Below are 21,611 nucleotides of genomic sequence, written 5' to 3'. Positions count from 1 at the left end.
GAAGGGTCCAGAAGTTCCTTGAGAATAATTCTAACAAAGACTGAATCTAGACCTATAGAAGGAATCAAGCTTCTAATGTCTTGTAAATGAATGTGCAGAGGACCAAATTGCAGCTTCTAGAAAATGTCTAGAATCCAGACTATTTACAAATGGTCATCTCAGGAGTTTTTAAACAGATTGCACCTTCTTACCTTCACAATAAATGAACAATCTGAAGACCTAAAATATTTAGTTCAGCCAAGACAGTACCAGAGGTCTCTGTTGACACCCAAGATGTAAAGTATGCTTTCTCCCTCTTTTTTAAGGGCAAGAAAGAAAAGGTGGAGATGCATAGTTTGGCTTAAAGTAAATTCAGATATCCATAGGGAGCAAAAGAAGGATTAGTTCTCAAAGAAACATGGTCTCTGTGGAAAATGAGATAGTGTTTAAGGAGTAAGAAAGGCTATAGGATAGTAACTCACACAAATATTGTAAAACCAGAGAAAGTACAGTTTTGTACCTACCATAAATGTAGATGTCCGATAGACATGCAACTGCAGTCATAACATATGGGTTGTCCTGCCTCAGGCAGCCCTCGATCAGCCGGATTCCAAAGTCTGGGTCCGGCGTCGGCTGGTGTCGCCTCCTCTCCGACGTCAGAACGGCTGGAGTATAAAGGCATCGGCCGACGCCATCTTCTTCAGTGTTTCTTGCCCCAGATGCCAGGTGCCCTCCTAGGAAGGCAAAATTTGGTGTATGGATAAAGAATTCCAGACATGCACAACAGTAATAAACAGATACACCATAGAGATACCCCCAGCTAATAGGAGTAGGGGTAGTGGACCCATAAAGAAAGATGTAGAGGGGTAGGAGGGTGGGAGAATCCGACTGCAGTTGCATATCTATCGGACATCTACATTTATGGTAGGTACAAAACTGCACTATGTCCTTCAAGAATGCAACTGCAGTCATAACATATGGGTTGAATACCAAAGCCAAGCTGGGGGCGGTTGGAACTAAGAAAGTGATGGTGTAGCTAAAATTCCCTGCAGGACTGCCGAAGCAAAGCCTGCTCGGGATCTGGACTATAAAGGCAGGTTGTAGTGCTTGGTAAATGTATGCACAGAGCTCCATGTAGCAGCCTCTAGAATGTCCTTTGTAGCCACTCCTCTTAGGAAAGCTGTAGATGTGGCTATAGCTCTGGTGGAGTGTGGCCTAATATTGGCTGGCACACCTTTCCCATGGAAGGAATAGCAGAATCTGATGCAGTGTCCAATCCATTTGGAGATTGTTTGTTTGGAGATTGCTTTTCCTTGTTTTCCAGCAGCATAGGCTACAAACAGTTGGTCAGACTTTCTGGTGGCCTTAGTTCTGTCCAGGTAGTAGCGTAGTTGCCTGTGTATGTCCAAAGTATGCAGCAGTGCTTCCCCCCTATTTTGAGGATTGGGAAAGAAGGTAGGCAGGTGAATGGCTTGATGTAGAGACACCCTTGAAATTACTTTTGGCATGAATGAAGGATTGGTTCTTAGAGAGACTCTGTCCTGTTGAAAAATGAGAAAAGGAGGTACTGCCATAAGTGCCTGTATCTCCGAGACTCTTCTTGCTGATGTGATTGCCAATAGGAAAACCATTTTCCATGAGAGAAATTGCATTTCTGAAGTTGCTGCTGGTTCAAAGGGAGGAAGAGTTAATTTTTCCAAAATGAAGTTGAGGTCCCATGCAAGTACTGGCAGTTTCCTGGGAGGTTTGATATTCTTTATCCCCCTTAGGAGCTGTCTTAGTAAAGGATGTGAAAACACCAGTGGATCACAATTGTATTTTGCTGAGATTGCTGAGGCATGAATCTTTATGGAAGAATATGAGAGGCCAGTATGAAACAATTCTGCCAAGTATTCCAATATCTGAGGTATACTCAATACTGTTGTATCCTGACCCTTGCTAGCATTCCAGATGATGAATCTCTTCCACTTGGCTGAATAGGTTTTTCTGGTGGAAGGTCTGCGTGCTTCCAGTAAGATCTCTTGAACCTTTTTGGAAAGAGAGATATCAGAAGGAGTTATGGTAACCTCCAGGCTGTCAGATGCAAAGTTTTTAGGTTTTGATGAACCGTCCTGTAATGGTGCTGTGTTAGAAGCAGAGGCCATAGGGGCAGAGGCCACGGTTTGGTCCGAGATATGCTCAACAGCAATGGGTACCAGTGCTGCCTTGGCCAGTCTGGAGCAATCAAAATGCCTGTTGGTTGTTCTGCTTTGATCTTCAGTATCACCTTGGTCAGCAGTGGTAGAGGAGGGAATGCATAAATTGTTAGGGACTTCCAGCTGAAGGAGAGAGCATCTGTTTTCCAGGCTAGAGGATGGTGGGTCCTTGTACAGAACTTTTCCAGGTGATGGTTCATGTGAAAAGCAAAGAGATCTATGTCCTGTCTTCCCCATGTCCTTGTAATTTGTGAGAAAATGTGAGGATGCAGCATCCATTCGTGTGGATCCAAGAAATTCCTGCTCAGCTTGTCCGCCAGTACATTGTCCTTGCCTGGCACAAACTGGGATTGCAAATGTATCTTCAGACTTAGGGATTTTTCCCAGAGGATCATTGTTAGTCTGCAGAGGGGATAAGAATGAGTGCCTCCCTGCTTGTTTATATACCACATAACCGTGGTGTTGTCTGTCCTTATTAGCAAATGTCCTTGTTGAAGTGATTTTTCGAAAGTCTCGATTGCGTGTATCACTGCCAACATCTCTTTTTGGTTTATGTGGAGATGCCTTTCCCTTGGTGTCCATTGACCTTGAATGCATCTGCCCTCCATGTGCGCCCCCCATCCATGGTCTGAGGCATCTGTTGTAATCATTTGATCTGCTTGAGGTTTGTTGAAAGACATGCCTTTGTTTAACTGACTTGCTTGAGCCCACCACAAAAATTCTCTTTGCAGACATGGAATGAGTGGGATTACGTCCTCTAGGCTTTGGCTGTGTTGGGACCATAAGCTTTTTAAGTACCATTGCAGCTTTCTCATATGAAGTCTTGCCAAAGGTATCAGAAGAATGCAAGATGCCATGAATCCCAGGGCCTGCAGGATTTTCCTTGCAGTCAGCTGGGAGAGCTTTGCTAGGCCTTTGAAGTAATCTGGTAACTGCTGTTGTTTTTCCTCTGTGAGATAAGCCATCTGTGTTATTGTGTCCAGTTTGGCTCCTAGGAAAATAATCTGTTGGGATGGCAGTAGTCTTGATTTCTGAATGTTGACTGTGTATCCCAAGGCCTGTAGTAATTGAATGACATAGTCCAAGTTTGCTATCAAGGTTTGCTTGTTGTCTGCTTGTATGAGGCAGTCGTCCAGGTAGGGGTATATTTGAATCCCCTGGAGTCTGCAGTGTGCCACTACTGAGGCCAGGCATTTCGTGAACACTCTGGGCGCAGTAGATAAGCCAAACGGCAATGCTGAGAATTGATAATGCTCTGTCCCTGCAAGAAATCTGAGGTATCTTCTGCAGCTTTGTCTGATTGGGACATGCAGGTATGCCTCCTCGAGGTCCAGAGTGACCAGCCAAGACCCCTTGCCCAGCATGGGAAGGAGTTGCTGCAACGTCAGCATTTTGAACTTTGGCACAATGAGATAAGTATTTAGAGTAGACAAGTCCAGTATAGGTCTCCATTTGTTTTCCTTTCTTGGAACAAGGAACAGTCTTGAGTAAAATCCCTGGCCTTGTTCCTGTGGAGGTACCTTTTCTATTGCATTTATGTTTAACAGCTTTGAAACTTGAATGAGTGCCTCTGCCCTTTGATGAAGTGGCAGGTTTGGCATGCCTTGTCTTATTGGTAAAGTATGGAAGTGGAATCTGTAACCTTTGTCTATTAAATCCAGAATCCAATTGTCCTTGGTTAAGATATGCCAGTTTTTTGAGAATAAGGATAATTTTCCGCCCAAAGGTGCTTCTCTTTGAGCCTTTGTAGGCGGTATGAAAGTCAAGTCATTGTGGTTGTCCTTGTGGTGCAGCTGGACTGACTGTGCCACTTCTTTGACTTGGTGGTTGCCATTGGCGGCCCCTGTAGGAGCCTCGGTATTTCCCTCTACCTCGGGCATGCCTGTTTTTTCCCCTTTGAAACTTGTCAGTGTCTGGAAAGGACCAATTCTTAGAAGGCCAATTCCTGCTGAATCTGGGTGGCTTAACCTGGAGGAAATCTTTGACTGTCTGTACTGATTTAGCTTTTTCCTCAAGAGACTTCAACACATCTTGTGCATTAGCACCAAAAAGCTTCTGTTTTTCCAGAGGTGCATCAAGTAACTTTACTTTGACATGGTCTGGCAGTGGCTGTTCTTTTAACCAAGCATGTCTACGTATAACAGCCCCAGTCATAGATGCCCTACATGAAGCCTCCAATGCATCATAACCACACTGAAGAAAATGATTGTTAACCTGCTGAGTATTATGTACTAGATCCTGCAATGCCTTTAAATTAGTAGGCTCAGGGGAGGCTAGCTTTTTCTGTAAGTCATCCAGTAAAAAATCCTGGTACTGAAACATATGAAAAAGGCAGTTAAGCGACCTCATGGCCAGGGTGGTAGAGGTATAAACTTTTTTTACCCCATCTCTCCAGGGACCTAGCTTCCCTATCCGCTGGCAGTGGATTCTTGGCTGTGGAAGTAGCCACTCCCTTGGGGCCCTGTGAAATAGTTTCTAGATCCACAGAATGGGCCTTAAAGAGATGCTTGTGGGTGTCAGGGACCCTATAATATCTGTCTGGCTTGACAGGAGCAGGAGGGAGAGAATCAGGGTTGGCACTGGAGTCGGAGAAAACATCGTCCAGGACATCCATAACTGGAGGGATAGCTAAATCCTCTGGAGGAGAGGCAGAGGGAATTGATTCCTCAGCATCAGAGTCCTCATAGGCCTGGAAGGATTCTTCTTGGGTACCTGAATGCTCAGAATCCCCAGAGGCTTCATCTGAAGAGAGGTTGTCGGCCTGCTCAGTTCTGGGCCTTTTCTCTGCAGGCGGCTGAGAACCTCTGTCTGGATGAGGCTGAGACCCCCTAATAAGAGAAATAAGATCTGCAGCAAGAGACATGATCTGTTTATCAGAAGAAGGGGCCTGGGCAGTAGGTTTAGGATGGGCCTTGGCCTGGCTGGCGGCCTTAGCACGTGCAAAGGCCTTGATGGACATGGATACAGGAGGCCTAGCTGCCCCACGTGCAGGAGTAACCTTGTCCACCGGAATGGTGTCGGGTAGATCCAGAACCTCAGTTTCTGGAGGAAAGTCAACAACCGGCACCGGTGTAGACTCCGAAGGACAAGTTAACGCTGTGTCGTCGGCCTGGAGCGGTTGAATTACCGCTTCCGAAGGGACCGAAGCACTCGCGGAGGGTTTAGGAGGAGTATCGGTGGAGGAAGCGGGCCGAGGATGTCGGTCCCGGTCCTTACGTTTTTTGGAAGATTGAGTTGTCGGTTGATCCGACGGCATGATATAAGTGAAAGAATCTCCAAAAAAGTCTTCGGCAAATTCTGCCCGGCGCCTGAGAGTGCGCTTATTAAAGCAAGCACAGGCAGCACAGGCCGAGACGTTGTGGTCTGGGCCCAGGCAAGGAAGGCAATAGGAATGGAAGTCCTTATGAGGTATTTGTTTACCACAAGACAAACAATTATTAACTTTCTCAATTTGTTCTGACATCGGCTGTGGCAAGAAAAAAATGTTCCCCAACGGGGTACTTAGCTTTTAGATGACTTCGGTACTGAAAACACAGGAGCTGACCGACCGGCACTTGCAAACTGCTTCTGCTTCGGGCACCGCGTGGCAAGAAAGACTGAAGAAGATGGCGTCGGCCGATGCCTTTATACTCCAGCCGTTCTGATGTCGGAGAGGAGGTGACATCAGCCGACACCGGACCCAGACTTTGGAATCCGGCCGACCGAGGGCTGCCTGTGGCAGGACAACCCATATGTTATGACTGCAGTTGCATTCTTGAAGGACATCAACTAGACCTGAACGGGTGCTGGTTATGCTGCTGGCACCAACTAGAAAACCTTTTCCATTTGCTACTTGAGGATTTTCTAGCAGCAGGCTTTCTTGCTTTCATTAGTACGTACTACTCATCCTCATTAGTCAAGGGCCTAAAGGGAATTAAGACCCTATCATCCATGCAGTCTGTAGAAGATGATTGGGGTCAGGGTGTATCAAACACCCCCAATCTTGTGTGAGCGGATCCTTTCTGTGAGGAAGTTTGTAGCAATTGCCCCCAACCATTTCCAAAAGAAGGCAGAAACATTGTTGCCTGGGCAAGAAGGGAGGCTTCACACTCATCTTGAGGAATTCCTTCAAAATTTTCAGCCATACCCTGGATATCTGTAAAAAGGGTGGAAAAGCATACAGGAATATTCTTCCCCAAAGAAAAGGAAAAGGCATCTGTCTTCCATGCCTTCTGGCATGGAGTCCTGGAGAAGAATCCTGCCAGCTGATTATTCAAGGAGGAGGCAAACAGGTCTCAAAGAACTCCCCACAGATGGATTAAACCTTGGAAGACCCCCCCCAATCTAGTTTCCATTCATGCTTGTCTGCCACAAAATTTTGCTTTCACCTGATTTAGGTTGTCTATAAAGTGAGGTTCTGCTGTGAAGCTACATCACAAGCTAACTTGGCTAGTCTGCAATGATGGTATGACTTGCACCTCCCTTGCTTTTTGATATAACACATGGCTGTGGTATTGTCTATAACAACTTGATCAGGTCAAGGGGACCCAAGATGATTCAGAGAGTTGAGTGCCTTGACCAGGACAAGCCCTCTTTTATATGTATGTGCTTGTGTCTGTCCTACACACCTTGCTCTTTTTTTTCCCCTTCTGAATCTGCTCCCCAAGCAAAGTACAAAGAGTATGTGGTGAGTGACTCCTTTGGAGCAGAGAGGAAGAAGAGGAGACCTTGGCTGAGGGAAATTTGATTTCTCTACCAAGTGCTTTCTCTTCTGACAAACCACAGCACTCGGTTTTGAAAAGACAATGGATGTTGGTGCTAGAACCAAAGACACTTCAGATATCATTGTACCTTTCTCATGCAAAATCTTCAAGGGTTATCAGGAGAATCATATATGCCATGAGACCCAAAATACTGTGACAATCTTGTGCAGTGACCAGGGACTGAGTGAAAAACCTTAGAAATAGAGCTAAATATATGTCTATTTTTTCAAGTGGAATAAAAGCTCTTTGAACTGCAGTGTATAGCTGACACCCCAAGAACACAGTCCTGTGGAGGACTTCCAAGATAGCTACAGACTGAGTAACAGCTTAATTCTAGCTCTCCCAGTGTGAAAACAGAAACTCGGCAGAGAAGGCCAGTAGACTTGGGTTCATGTGTAAATTTCAGTAACTAGCTAGTAAAAAAGAAACTGAGAACGAAAAAAAAAAATCAGCTACAAAAAGTGGAGGAAACATTGACTGGGGAAAGTTCTGCAGCTGTTCAGCAGAAAAGCAGTGCAATCTCCAGACATGAATTCCAGTAACCTACAGGAAGATACAAGACAACTGCACATAGACCTGGTTAAAATAAACAAAACACTGATGGCGTATATAAACACAAACAAAAGGTTGGAAAAAATGGAAAAAGCTTTAAAGAAATATTCTGATGAGGTGATAAAGCTGCAAATAAATCAGAGGTTGAAATGAAGAAAAGGCCGGATGAATATGAGACTGCTCAGGAAGAGGTGTTTCAAAAAATAGAATTAGAGGACAAAACACATAGAGAAAACCTGAGATTTTCAGCTATATCAGAGAAGCTGGAAAGAACAGACTGCATTAAATTTTATGAAAGTACAAATAAGCAACTGGCCTGGTATTCCACAGTATGAGCTGTAACCTGGCTATGAGAAAGCAAATAAACCTTTAATAGTAATGATCCAATCCTGCCAGCAGGAGGAGTTGATTTTGACAAAACTGTGGCAGAAGGACAAAATACTAAAAGTGGGATACAGCAGAGTGTTTGTGGAGAATGATTACTCTCTGTACACTAGGCAGTAGAGAGGCAAATTTATTCCACTATTCAGGGAATGCTGAGACATAGGTGTGAGATTCAAACTGCTGTACCCAGCTGTCTTCAAAGTATTCTTCCCCTGAAGGACAAAATAATTTTTTGATGAAGTACATGCTAAAGAGGAAATACAAAAGTTTGTCCAACAAAAGTGAGCTGAGAAACAAGGATTCTGCTTCTTGTTTTTCCTGGTAAAAGAAACCACAGAGAGGCTGTAGCTGCGAAACTTTTCCAATGTTTAAACCGAAAATGTTGGCATGAAGGGAGCATGAGAGATGACTAGGAAGAATCAAGAGTATGTTGGCAAGGAAACAGAGACAGGAATTGAGAGATGGAGATGAACAGTAATAAAATCAGTAACAATGTAGGGATTACAATGTAATAATTGTGTGTGTGAAATATGGCAGAACAATAAAACCTGGAAATACTGGACTTCTTCGGAATATGTTGGACTTGTGGGGGACTCTAAAGCACATGTCCTACTTCATTGTCACTAATGTTCAAAAGAATACTTTGGGGAGAGGAAGAAAGCTAATTGTAAGTAAAGACATTTTTTCTTACTAGCATTATTTTTTGGTGTACGGTTTTCTTTGCATGCTATAAAGTAAAGTTTACACAATTATTTGTAAGTGTAAAGAGGGTTGTGAACAGGTACTGCTGTTCTTTTTCTCTTTTCTTTCTTCCTTCTCCCTTTATTCTTGTTCAGTTATAAGAAATGCAGCAATGCAATGAAAAAAAAGCCTGGTGAAAAGAGCATGACAAAAGTAAAATTAATGTGTTTTTTTCTCATTCTTGCATGGGGAAATGACTGGATTGAGGATCTTTGATTCATTTACTAACAAGTTTTAAAGAGTGAGCAAGTAAATAAACAAGAATACTGAATAATATGAGTTGTTTTAGCAAGTACATGTATGCTCAGTAGCAATTCTGCGATTGGTCTTCATGTTTCGAGGGAAACAATCTGATAAAAAGAGAAAATGGCTGCCTGGTTCTTGTGTCTCCATGGAGACAATCTGATAAAGAGAAACTAGCTACAGTCTGATGGAGAGTGACTGGGTGAAGGAAACTAGCTAGGAGATAATGTTCTCTGAAAGCATTCAGGGGTTTTACCAGCTGGGAGAGCTATAAAGAAAACAGAAAAACAATTAGCACTTTGTAGAAACACAGGTCGCACCATGTGTGTTAGCATGTTTAACCTTTCTTTTAGGTTAACTCAAGTCTGTAAGTTTGGCTGTCAGTTTGGGACTTTTATTCCTACTGGGAGGGTAAACGTTCAGTGTTTGAAGATGTATAACCTAATAGGTTTTAGGAGAGTATTGGGGTGTGTGTGTGTTTTTTTATTTGACGGCTGTCTATCAAAACAAAAAGATTTGCAAGATGTGACATAGATTTCAACCTGTGAAATAGTGTATGCATGTAACACAAAAGCTGGAACTAGAAATTTAAAAAAGGTGTTATACATTAAAGTTGAGAATAATAACTTTTTAATGCAATGATGCATTCTATACTGTCTTTAAATATCAATGGTCTCAAAGATAAATACAAAAAAAAAAGTAGTGAACTATATTACAAAATGTAGAGTGCAAATAGCTATGTTACAGGAGACACACTTAGAAAGAACTGAACACGTGAATTTGATAAAGATTTTGAGGATGGTTACTCAGCGGAATACCTGGGACAAAGGAAAAAAAGGAGTTACTTATATTAACTGCAAGATGAGCTCCAATAGTGATAGAAGAGGACAAAAATGTTAATAATGGCAGATTTGTAGTGCTAAGGTGCTACTGTCAAGGGAAGAGAATTACACTGGTATGTATTTATATTCCACCTACAACTGCTATAATGAAGCTTAAGAAAATTCTGGGAGAAATTATCAGTTTTCAGCAAGGAATATTACTTATAGATGGGAACTGGAATGTGATTTGCAACAGAGAAGACGTGTCTGGAGGACCCCAAAAGGAAAGTATAACAAAGGAGGGTAGATTTTTGAAGAAACGTATGAAATTATTTGGCATGGAAGCTGTGAATTCAGTAACAGGTGATCGGAGTGAATTTACATATTATTCCCAAAGATATAAAAGCTGGGCTAGGCTAGACAAAATTTACATTTCACAAGAGCATGTGGATTTAATTGAAGGTCTTGATATGTACCAATTAACTATTTCAGATCATGCGCCAATAATAACTAAAATAAAAACACAGGATAATGAAATGAAAATGAGACACTGGCACTTTCCCACCTATCTGTCGGAGAGGAATTTAAGGAATGAATAGTGGAAATTATTCAGGAGCTACTAGAGAGGACAGAAATTTCTTCTGCAAATATAGCTAGGAAGTGGGATAAAATTAAGGTGGAGTTTAAAAATTGGGTGTAAATAAAAAAAGGAAGCTATGGTTAAGAAGTAACAAGAACTATTTAGAGGGACTGACAAATGTTGAAGTATTACAGAATGGGGGAATCTTGCAGAACAAGAAGATCAACTGCAGAATAATAAGCAGAAAATAAGGGATTACCTCAATAATATGCACAAGTTCGGAAATATTGCTGTTAAGCAACTGTTTTTTTTTTTCTGTAACAGGAGAGCACAAAAACTTTTAGCACAAAGACTCAGGCAACAGAAAAGTAACAAGAGATCCTGTGGAGGTATTAGAAGTACTTTAGAAATTCTATGAAAGTCGAGAAATATTGAAATCAAGAAAAGATACAAATGGAAATATTTATGGAAGAATTAAATATACCAAGGTTAGACGCAGATGAGGCTCAATTACGATCAGTTGCGATGTATAACCAATCTACAGGAATGTCCCCAGGAATTAATGGTACTGCTGTGGAAATTTGGAAGCTAGGAGGAAAAAACTGAGAAAGATCTAGAAGGTTTTGTGTAACAGTATTTTAAGAGGAGAAGTACCAACATCCTGGAAGAAAGCAGTGGTAGCTGTAATACCTAAAGAGGGTAAAGATCCATCAAACCCAGCCTCATACAGGCTCATTTCAACACTAAATAGAATGTAAGAAAAGACCATTGTTGTTGGTGGGTCTTGATGCAGAGAAAGAATTTGACAGAGGAAGCTGGGACATTATGAGCAGGACGATGGAAGCATTTGCATTTCCTGAAAAAAATTATAATGTTGTTTAGGAGGATATATGAGGGATCAGAGGTGAAAAATAAAGTGGGTAGGGTCCTCTTCGATAATTTCTGCTTGATCAAAGGATCCAGGCAGGAGTGTTCTCTTTCCCCTTCCTTATTTGCATTATATTTAGAACCACTGGCAAAGAAAATAAGGGGCTCAGAAATTCAAGGATATAATTGGTTTATAGGTTCATAGATATACTGCCAGCACAGCTATCTGGAATTTTGTAAATAATTACATGTCACTTGTGAATATCAACATAATGTATACAACATACTTGCGTTACAAATGTATTAGAACTGTATGTCGTGTATATCAAACTACTTGAAGGAATTTGCACAGCACTTGAACTCTAACCATAGCATGGCCTACTGGAATAGAACAGTAATGGACATGCAACTGTTTAGATGTACACATTTTAACAGTGAACTGGAATACTGAAGGTTAACTTCAGACAAATACCTGAAATTAAATTATTTTATGGCCAAACCATAAAAAGATGTTATCTTTTAGTTTCAGTGCAGCAAGAAACAAGGTCTAAAACTAGGGAGCTTTCTGTACTGTCTTGGAAGAGTTTTATGACTTCCACCATTTGCAAAAGATCCGTGGTCTATATATTTTCACAGGTAGATAATAAAATACTTCTAGCTTCCAGCAGTGTGTGTGTGTGTGTGTGTGTGTGTGTGTGTGTGTGTTGGGGGGGCGGGGTCACCTGGGATAAAGTCAGATGACAAGAAAAGTACAGTTGTGTACACCTACCATAAATGTACATGTTTGAGTGTATTCACTGTTGCAGTCATTACATTTGAGCAATCTGCTGGCAGGTTGCCCTCAGTCGGCCTGATTAACAAAGTCTTGGGTCCTGCATCGGTTGCGGTCCCTTCTTCCATGATTCAAGTCATCAGGGGTACAAAACATGCAGCCAATGCCATTACATCAGTTTTTCTTGCCCCAGATGTCAAGTGCCCCCAACTGGGGAGTAATATATATATATATATATATATATATATATATATATATATATATACACACATATATACAAGTAATTAAAAACACAAAAATATACCTCCAAACAAAAGCAAATACACCAAAAAGGCTTTTAAGCATAAAAAAGGAAGTAGAGGTATAGTAAGAGAAAAACAGGGGGTTGGAGGGAGGGTAACCAGGACTGCAACAGTGAATACACTCAAACATCTACATTTATGGTAAGTGTACACAACTGTACTATGTTCTTCGTGTTTCACTGTTGCAGTCATTACACTTGGGTAGATTCCCAAAGCTATGGTTGGGAGGATGGATTTATAAAGCACTAGGACCAGTTACAAAGCCCTGCAAAACAGCAATGGCAAAGCCAGCTTTGGATTTAAAGAAAACTGGCAAGTGATAATGCTTGGTGAAAGTATGAACTGAACTCCAGGTAGCAGCTTCTAGAATATCCCTGGTAGGAACACCTCTGAGAAAGGCTGTAGAAGTAGATGCAGCCCTGGTGGAATGAGATCTGATCCCCTGGGGGATAGGTTTTCCATGGTGCTTATAGCAGAAATGAATACAATGGCTTATCCATTTAGAAATGGTTTGTTTTGAAATAGCCTTCCCCTCTGCCCCTGCAGCAAATGCTACCAGCAGTTGTTCAGATTTTCATTGAGATTTAGTCCTGTTCAAGTAGAATCTAAGTTGTCTGTGTACATCCAATGAACGCAGAATCCGCTCCTCCTTGTTCTGTGGATTGGGAAAGAAAGTTGGCAAATGAATGGACTGATTAAGAGCCACACTGGATACAACCTTGGGATGGATTAGTCCTGAGTGACACCCTGTCCGCATGAAAGATGATGAAAGGCTCCAATGCCTAAGGGCCTATAATTCAGATATCCTTCTAGCTGAAGTGATTGCTAAAAGGAAGGCTGTTTTCCAGGAAAGAAATTTTAAGTCTGTAGTAGCAGCTGGCTCGAAAGGAGGTAGAGTGAGTTTTTCCAATACAAAGTTAAGGTCCCAGGCAGGGGTTGGAGCTCTCTTGGGTGGTCTCAAGTTTTTGGCCCCTCTGAGATACTGCTTTAGCAGAGGGTGAGAAAAGAGGGGTGGGTTCTGTGTTGTAAAGAGCTGAAATGGCTGAGGCATGGATTTTTATTGGAGGAAAAAAACAGGCCCTTGTGAAGCATCTCAGTTAACTATTGCAAAATCTGAGGTAAATTAGGCGTTGCTGTGCTCATCCTTTAAAACTGATTCCAGGCACAGAATCTTTTCCATTTGTCAGCATAAGATTTTCTCCTCCAAAATGACATCCATCACATGTTTCCTGAGGGATGATAAGGGTGAATTTAGGTAATTAGCCATGCTGCAAGATTCAAAGTTTGGAGCAGAGTATGCAGAATTTGGTTGTTCTGCTGAGACAGTAAGTAAGGTGTCCGAGGCAGGTGCCACGGTGGAAAGTGTGACACACTGCGCAGGAGTGGGTACCAGTGTTGGCGAGGCCAGTCTGGAGCAATCAAAATCATTTTTGGTTTGTCCTGTTTAGTACATCTTTGGAGAGCAGACGCAGAGGGGAAAGGCATAGACTGATAGGTTTTTCCAGCTGAAGGACAGAGCATCCACTTTCCAGGCTTTTTTGTGATGAGTTCTTGTGCAAAATTTGTCCAACTGATAGTTCTTACTATGTCTGGGCTCCCCATTTGCATGTCAACATGTTGAAAATCTGTGGTTCCAGTTTCCATTCGTGTGGGTCCATGAGATTTCTGCTTAGTTCGTCTGCCAGAGTATTCAGCTTTCCTGGCAGGAATTGAGCTTGTAGTTGTACTTGATAGCTTAAGGCCGTGTTCCACAATGCCATGGCTAGTCTGAAAAGTGGGTAAGAGTGTGTACCCCCCCCCCCTGCTTGTTTATGTACCACATAACTGTGGTGTTGTCAGTCTTTATCAGTAATTGTCCTGGATGAAGGTAGTCCTTGAAGACTGTCAGTGCATTCTGTACAGCTAGCATTTCTTTTTGATTTATGTGAAGGTGCATTAGATTTGGGCTCCATTTTCCCTGAATGCACTTCCCTACCAGATGAGCACCCCATGCACAGGCTGACGCATCTGTAGTTAGGGTTTGGGTGGCAGGGGGTGGTGTGAATGGCAGTCCCTTGTTCTGGTGGCAGGCCTCTGCCCACCATAGGAACTCTAGGCGCAGGCAAGGTATGATAGGAATCATTGTTTCCAGGCTGTGACAATGCTGACTCCATAGACTTTTTAAATACCACTAAAGTTTCCACATATGTAGTCTTGCATATGGAATTAGAAGAATGCAGGAGGCCATGAACCCCAAGGCTTGCAGTATTTGCCTTGCAGAAAGCAGGGTTTTTGTGGCCACCTGTTTGAAGTAAGTCACCAAATGAATTTGCTTCTCTGGCGTAAGGAAAGCCATCTGGGCAGTTGTACTCAAGCTTACACCCAGGAATGTAATTTTTTGAGAGGGTACCAGTTGTGATTTCTTTTCGTTTACAGTGGACCCTAGACAAGTTAGAACCCTTTTTACAAATGCCAGATGTTTTAGAAGAATGTCCTTGTTTTCTGCCTGAATTAGACAATTGTCCATGTATGGATATATTTGGATATTTCTTTGCCTGCAAAATGCAATTACTGGAGCCAGGCACTTTGTAAAGACCCTGGGCGCAGTAGATAAGCAAAAGGGCAGTGCAGAGAACTGGTAATGCAAGTAGCCTGCTTTGAAGCGGAGGTATCTTCTGCAAGATTCCTTGATTGGGATATGCAGGTAAGCCTCTTTTAAATCTACAGTTACCAACCAGGCATCTTTGCCTAGTATAGGAAGTAAATGGTGAAGAGTCAGCATCTTGAATTTTGGGATGTCCAGAAAGGTGTTTAGAGTAGATAAGTCCAGAATTGGACGCCATGATTTGTCTTTTCTGGGTACCAGGAAAAGTCTTGAATAGAAAACCTTGTCCCTTTTCCTCTTCTGGTACTGGTTGAATGGCCCCCATGATCATGAGGGAAAGTACTTGTTTCTGGGCCTCTGCCCACTGATTTGGAGGCAGGTCTGGCCATCTGTTTGGAAATGGCAATGTGTGGAAATGAAATCTGTATCTCTGGGATACTATATTTAAAACCCATTTGTTCTGGGTTATAAGTTGCCAGTTTTTTGCATGAAGAGCCAGTTTTCCCCCAAAGGGGCGTCTAAAAGTTAAGTGCTTGGTAAGCATAAAGGAAGTCATTGAGACTGCTTACCATAAGGAGGTGTCTTGTTGCTTCCAGATTTGGAGGCATCCCATTGTTTTGTTCTGAAAGTCCCTTGGGACTGAAACCTGGTGCCTTTGAAATGTCTGGGTTTGCCTGGAGTGGCTCTCGAAGGAACTGGAAAGGACCAGTTCTTAGTAGGCCAGTGCCTACTAAATCTTGGAGGTTGCACTTGTAAGAAATCTTTCACAGTTCACATAGATTTAGCTTTACCTTCCATCTTATTTAGAACTTCTTCAGCCTTATTACCAAAGAGACGGTCCTGTTGTAAAGGAGCATCCAACAATTTTGCTTTAACATGATTAGGCAGAGTTTGCTCTGAGCCAAGCATGCCTTCTTAGCACAGACCCAGTTACAGCAGCCCTGCAAGAGGCCTCCAAAGAATCAAAACCACATTGCAATAGATCCTGTAAATCTTTATTTTCCACACTGTCAGAAATCAACATAATTTTCTGTTTAAGCAGTCCCATGATATGCTGCTGATATTTTAACATATGAAATTGACAGTTTAAAACCCTGATTGCCAAGGCTGCAGAAGTGTAAACCTTCTTACTCAATCTATCCAGCGCCCTGGAATCTCTATCAGAAGGGGTAGGATTTTTAGCAGTAGAAGGCTTAATGCTGTTGGGACCCTGAGAAATGGTTTCAGGATCCGCAACAGGATTTTTGAAAAGGAATTTGTGGGAGTCAGGAACTCTGTAGTATCTGTCTGGCTTACAAGGAGCCGGAGGCAGAGAATCAGGAGCCAAACTAGATTCTGAAAAATCATCAACAATGTCTAGAACAGGAGGTACAGCCAAAGGCCTATGCTGAGGAAGAAGAAGAAAATCCCTAAGTCTCTTTTTAGATTCAGAGAAATCCTGACTTTCCCAGTGGAAATGTTCCCTTAAGGTATGTAAAGTTTCCCCAAAAGAAAAATCCTCAGGGGGAGAAGCAGAAGGAATGGAATCTTCTGCATAAGGGTCCTCATAAGTAGGTATAGACAATTCCTGTTCATTAGAAGACTCAGAAGAAATAGAATCCTGTTCAGAACATTCATAGTCAATATCTTGCCTAGGCCTCTTAGAAGAGGGTGGGGGGGTCTGGCTACCCCTGATCATAATCTTCAGCCATTCTGATCATTTGTTTTTTAGGCATAGGGGCCTGCACATGTGGCCTAGGCGTCGGTTTTTTAGAAATAGGTCGCAATTTTGGCCTTAGTTTTGAAGATGGCGTTGGTCTAATACACATATCTTTAGGCCTGAAAACTCCCTCAGAAGCCAGTGCCTTCACAGCGGCTCTGGACCCATCCAAGGTAGAGACATCCACGGATTTCATAATTGAAGCATCTCGCGGCATACTGGACTCCAAATGGGACTGAGTAGAGGCCTGCGAATCAAAAGTAGCGGGCATCAGGGGCTGCGAAAGCGCCTCACTGAGTACCGGCGAACTGGCGACTGGCTTAGGAAAAGCGTTGTCGGCAGTTTTGGACCTCAACGGCCTGTCTCTGTCTTTTTCTTTGCGTTTTTTAGGTATTCCGGTAGTTGGATTGCTAACTGACGACATTTCTGGATAATTAAAGTGTGAACCAAAATATTTAGAAGTAAAAATGTACCGACGTTTGATAGTGCGTTGATTAAATAAAGCACAGAAACAACAGCAAGGTAAGTCGTGGTCAGGGCCTAAGCAAGGAATACAGTACAAATGGAAATCCTTATGAGGCCCACAAGTAAAGCAATTATTAACTTTTACTGACATTGGTAAGGAGCAAGAAAAAGTTTCCCCAACGGGGTACTTAGCTTTTTAGTTGAAGACTTCAGATCTGAAACTCGAAAACGAAAATTTCAGGAGTCGGCCGACCGGCACTTGCAAACTGCTTCTGCTTTGGGCACTGCACGATAAGAAAGACCGATGTAATGGCATCGGCTGTATGTTTTATACCCCTGACGACCTGACATCATGGAAGAAGGGACAGCAACCGACGCAGGACCCAAGACTTTGTTAATCTGACTGAGGGCAACCTGTCAGCAGATTATCCAAATGTAATGACTGCAACAGTGAAACACGAAGAACATTGAGGTCATTCTGCAAGCTATCCCAGCAGTAATATTTGAGATATTAATTTGAGAACTCTCTGAAAGACAGAGACAGCATTCTGTATTCTGTCTTGGACCTGACAATATCAAGATCCATTCACCACACACTTGCCTTGCTCTGTAAGTAAGCTAACTAGGGACTAGTAATTCTCTTAGATATAGTTAGGAATATAGCAAAGCATATTCTAGATGTTTTTATTTATTTACTTGAGACTGAACTGCAATGCTTTAAATACTTCCTGTGATTATGAACTCTGATGCCACTATAATTAAACACGGAGTATTTTCTTGCTCTTTTATTAATTATTAAATATATTTAAACCTATCATTATGGCTGAGCCGTCTAGAGACATTTAAGTTCTGAGAGTACTTGCATATCTGGTAGCACTGTGTGAGCCACTCCTAATAGCCTTGCTCTTGGTCAAACTACCATTTGTATCAATAGTAACATTACTCAGTAAGACTGGACACCCTTTAAGGGCCTTAAAGTAGATAAGGAGTGGCTGGTGGCAGTGAAAACTACCTTAAAGTTTGGGCAGAAGGGGGGCATGGCTAGCAAACCTGTGCCAGACATTCCCAGGTGTGTGGGTAAATCAAACCTCAAAGAGAGAGAGAGAGAGAGAGAGAGTGTGTGTGTGTGTGTGTGTGTGTGTGTGTGTGTGTGTGTGTGTGTGTGTGTGTGTGTGTGTGTGAGAGCTACTTAGGCAAGGACACAAAGCACTGGTTGGACAGAGAGGGTGCTGGAGGTCTTGGCTTGGCCACTCAGCTGACATCTCAGTTCTACAGCTGTGCCACTGGGGATTCTTACTGGGGATCTGCAGAAAGGAGGAGAAACCAGTCCCAGACGGACTGTGGTCTGTGTGTGCTCTTAAGGGAAATTGCACTTGGTGCAGAGAGCTGCATCTGGTAATACTGTGTTGTACCTTGTCATCCTCCCAATGTACGTCCCCCACTGGTGCCAGTGGTGAGGATTGAGGCTCCTTGACTAATGGTCCAGTAATGCGGCATCACGGTAGTCAAGAAAAACTGGCTCTATTTGCAGATATTATTTTATACCCAACAAAACCAGAAACATACATTACAGTGTTGTGGAACATTTTCAGATCTTTTTGAGATACAAAATTAATGAAGCTAAAACAAAGGCAATAGCAGTAAATTATGTACCCACACAAGAATTGGTTCAGCAATATCCATATTTATGGCGACATAATAAAAGAAGTATTTAGGAGTATGGATTAAAATGATTCTGGTGTGGCAGCTAAGGATATGTGGGAAGAGACTAAACAAAAGATAATACAACAACTGAGAAAACTGAAGCTTTGTTTTATAGAAGTGGACAGTAAGATACAAGCAGTCAAAATGTTTTTAGTCCCTTTAGTCTTAATACACCAGTTAGGCATATTTTTATCAACCAGAGGAGAAGTTGTGGTTAGTAATTAATAAAGAGTTAAAGGACTTTATCTGAAAGAGGAAGGCAGCAAGAGTCAAGTGGGATAAGCTGATTCTTCTAGTAGAACAGGGCAGACTGAGATAACCCAGTTTGAAGGCGTATTTCAGAGCTACACAGTTAAGGCTCCTATACATAGCACAAGCAGAAATATACAATTCAAAGTGGAAAAGGATGAGGTTGAAACGGGGGGGGGGGGGCTCAAGAAACAAGAAGAGACTAAGATTTTGGATGCAGGCTTTTAAGGAGAATAACAAAAATCATACAGAATATCAGTATTCTAAGAACTACGCCAACAAGCCGTCCAGTATCTTCAAATGTGTATTAAATAATAATTTAATAACATTCTTGTTAATTTTTAAAAATGTTTAATATTTAATAACATTCTTACTATTTTTTTAAGAAGAAAGTGCAACGACGGAAGTTCAGAAATAAGTTTGGATACATTTAGTTTTTACAGGCTTAAATGGTGTAATGCCTCTAAGAAAACAACTGAGTAGAATTTTATGAATGAAAGTCAGTTTTTAATTTGTTAATTGGTAACAAATTTGTGTTGTATTTAACAAAGGTTTTTATGTTTTCAATTGGTTCTGATGAAGTCCCACATCAGAGGGACAAAAGCGCTTGACCTGTTTTTATGTGTTTTTGGAATAAATAGTGGTTGAATATTACCAACTGGTGTGGTTTGTTCACCTAAGCACTTGTGCCTAAGCTGGCTACTCATTATTACAACCTGCTGTAACCTGTCGGTTTACTAGTTTGGAGTGGGGTTACATTGGTACACTGCTGGTTCTGGTGATTAGTAATGGGTCTCAAGAGAAACAGTAATTCCTCTTTCCCTGATCAGAAACAGCTTTGTAAGAAGGGTCAATAGCTTCCACAAGACGCTGAGCCAAGCCTGATAAATTCCTTCTGTACAGATACAGGAGAAGACAAATGTTTAGTTTTATGTTTTTGACAGGATTTTCTGAAGAAACAGACCAAGTATTGCAGTAACAACTTCTCCAGATATGAACACAATATTCTGGCTAAGCAGGGCCACATTTTCTGCCCCTGCTCCCAAGAGCAACAAAGAGTGGCACTCACTCGCCTGCTAAGGGGACATCAACAGCTGCAGATGTGTCGTAACACCCAATCCGTGGTGATTGTAGGGACAAAAGAAACATCCAAAGAAAAAGATGACTGGTCTGACGAACAAGCTCTGGCCACAGCAGAATCACCCACTTGCAGCCAAGGCAAATTAGTAGCTTACTACTGTGGCAAAGGCTGCTTAAGAAAGTTTTTTCTTTTTTGCAGCTGGAAGAAAGTCCAACCAAGGAACCAGTAAGTTGCTCCATGTTCAAGCCAAAAATGGTGCTCGATTCCCAGGAAAGCTTAGAAGCATCAGTTGGTAAAAAGTACAGTGTTGTACCTACCATAAATGTAGATGTTAGAGTGTATACCCTGCTGCAGTCCTCACACTTGGGTTATCCTGTCGTCAGGCGGTCCCCACAGTCGGCCTGAATTCCAAAGTCTTGGTTCGGCGTCGGTTGCTGTCGCTTCTTCCCTGACGTCAGTGCGCCAGGGGTATATAAGAGGCATCCAACGCCATTTTCTTCAGTTTTTCTTGCCCCAGGTGTCAGGTGCCCCCCCAAAAAAGGTGGTCAGTAGATAGTACCAATAATAAAAGTTTAGCACAAACAAAACATACCTCCAGCTATAAGCAAATACACCCTAAAGGTTGGATCAGATTTTAAGATATAGAAAGGTTTCAGTTAGGTCAGAGGGGATTGAGCGAGGGTAACCTGGACTGCAGCAGGGTATACACTCGAACATCTACATTCATGGTAGGTACAAAACTGTACTATGTTCATCGTGTTACCCTGCTGCAGTCATCACACTTGGGTTGAATCCCAAAGCTAAGGATGGGAGGTAGAGTCAAACAGGGTTAGAGGAGGCTAGAAGGCCCTGCAAAACTGCAGTGGCGAAGCCAGCTCTAGTCTTAGAGTAGAGTAAAGTGGTAAGTAATAGTGTTTGGTAGGTTTGTAATGTTGCAGCTTCCAAGATATCCTTGGTTGGCACCCCCAGAGGAAGGCTGTAGATGTAGCTGCTACCCTGGTGGAGTGGGGTCTTATGCTAGCAGGAACTGGTTTTCCATGATGGGTGTAGCAAAAACGTATGCAATGTGCTATCCATTTGGAAATGGTCTGTTTTGAGATAGCCTTTCCTTGTGATGCTGTAGCATAGGATACAAAAAGCTGGTCAGATTTTCTAAAAAGTTTTATCCAAGTAGTAACGTAGTTGCCTGTGAATGTCCAAGGAGTGCAGGAGTCTTTCTTCTTTGTTCTGTGGATTTGGGAAGAAGGTGGGTAAGTGGATGGTTTGATTTAGAGCCACATTGGATACCACCTTTGGCATAAAGGAGGGGTTAGTTCGTAGAGAAACTCTGTCTTGATGAAAAATGAGGAAAGGCTCTACTGCCATTAGTGCCTGTAACTCTGAGACTCTTCTAGCTGAAGTAATTGCTAGCAGCAGGGCAGTCTTCCATAATATAAACTTTAAATCAGCTGAGAAAGCTGGCTCAAAAGGTGGCAGCGTAAGTTTTTCCAGCACAAAGTTGAGGTCCCAAGTTGGTGTTGGTGCTCTCCTGGGAGGCCTAATGTTTTTGGCCCCTCTGAGGTACTGCCTTAGAAGTGGATGTGAAAATAAGGGAGGATCCGTGTTGTAGTGAGCTGAAATAGCTGAGGCGTGGATTTTAATAGATGAAAAA

At 42.3% G+C, this 21,611-nt stretch overlaps 1 protein-coding gene across 1 annotated transcript in view; it reads right to left on the bottom strand.

The window, feature by feature from the left end:
• LOC122816814 (zinc finger protein 704-like) overlaps positions 1 to 21,611 on the bottom strand; it is a 977,436-nt gene that overhangs the window by 744,255 nt on the left and 211,570 nt on the right. The gene's annotated exons all lie outside the window — the stretch shown is intronic.

This window comes from Protopterus annectens, chromosome 12.part0, assembly GCF_019279795.1.
Source record: "Protopterus annectens isolate FY-2018-M chromosome 12.part0, PAN1.0, whole genome shotgun sequence".
NCBI lineage: Eukaryota > Metazoa > Chordata > Ceratodontiformes > Protopteridae > Protopterus > Protopterus annectens.
The sequence above is the reverse complement of the archived record's forward strand: the minus strand, read 5'-3'. Positions and strand labels throughout refer to the sequence as shown.